Source organism: Charadrius vociferus, unplaced genomic scaffold (genome assembly GCF_000708025.1).
Source record: "Charadrius vociferus isolate BGI_N301 unplaced genomic scaffold, ASM70802v2 scaffold104, whole genome shotgun sequence".
Classification (NCBI taxonomy): domain Eukaryota; kingdom Metazoa; phylum Chordata; class Aves; order Charadriiformes; family Charadriidae; genus Charadrius; species Charadrius vociferus.
This window is the reverse complement of record NW_009648255.1, coordinates 2009592-2010206: the sequence shown is the minus strand read 5'-3', so window position 1 is coordinate 2010206 and position 615 is coordinate 2009592.

The following is a 615-nucleotide window of genomic DNA, read 5'->3' as shown; positions in this document are numbered from 1 at the left end:
ATTGAGGGGAAAAACCTGGGGAATTGGGTCTGTTACCGTGGGTGAGGCGTTCTGCGGGGCCGAGGAGCCAAACCTCCGCCGGTAACGTCGTGTGGGCGCCTGTGGAGCGCTGAAGCCTTCCCCTGACGCATCACGTATATTTGTATACGTACAGTGGCTTAACCTGCAGTAGTCCCTTTCACCTTTATTTTTTGTTTTATTTTCATTAATAAATTCATTTCCACCTGGTAGAAGGTCAGTTTTGTTTGCTTGCCGGCTGGAAGCGCACAGCCCACCTCCGGTCAGTATTGCGCCACAGCCATCCTGTCCATTTTCTTACTCAACTTGTTGAATTTTTTTGTTTTGTTTTTTTTGGGGGTGTTTTTTTTTTGTTTGTTTGTTTGTTTGGGTTTGTTTTTTGTTTTTCCCCAGAGTGCCACATTTCAAGCGCCAGAAGCCCCGCACCCACGGCACGGGCCACCTCACCCACATCGCTCTTTAAAAAAACCCACAGGATATTTTCCTTTGCGGCTGTGAAGCGTGCGGCGCAGTTCTTTTATTTTTCACTGCTTAAAACCTTTTACAGTAGAAAACGGTGTGTTAAAGTGAACAACGCCAGCCTACACCTCCCCCCCC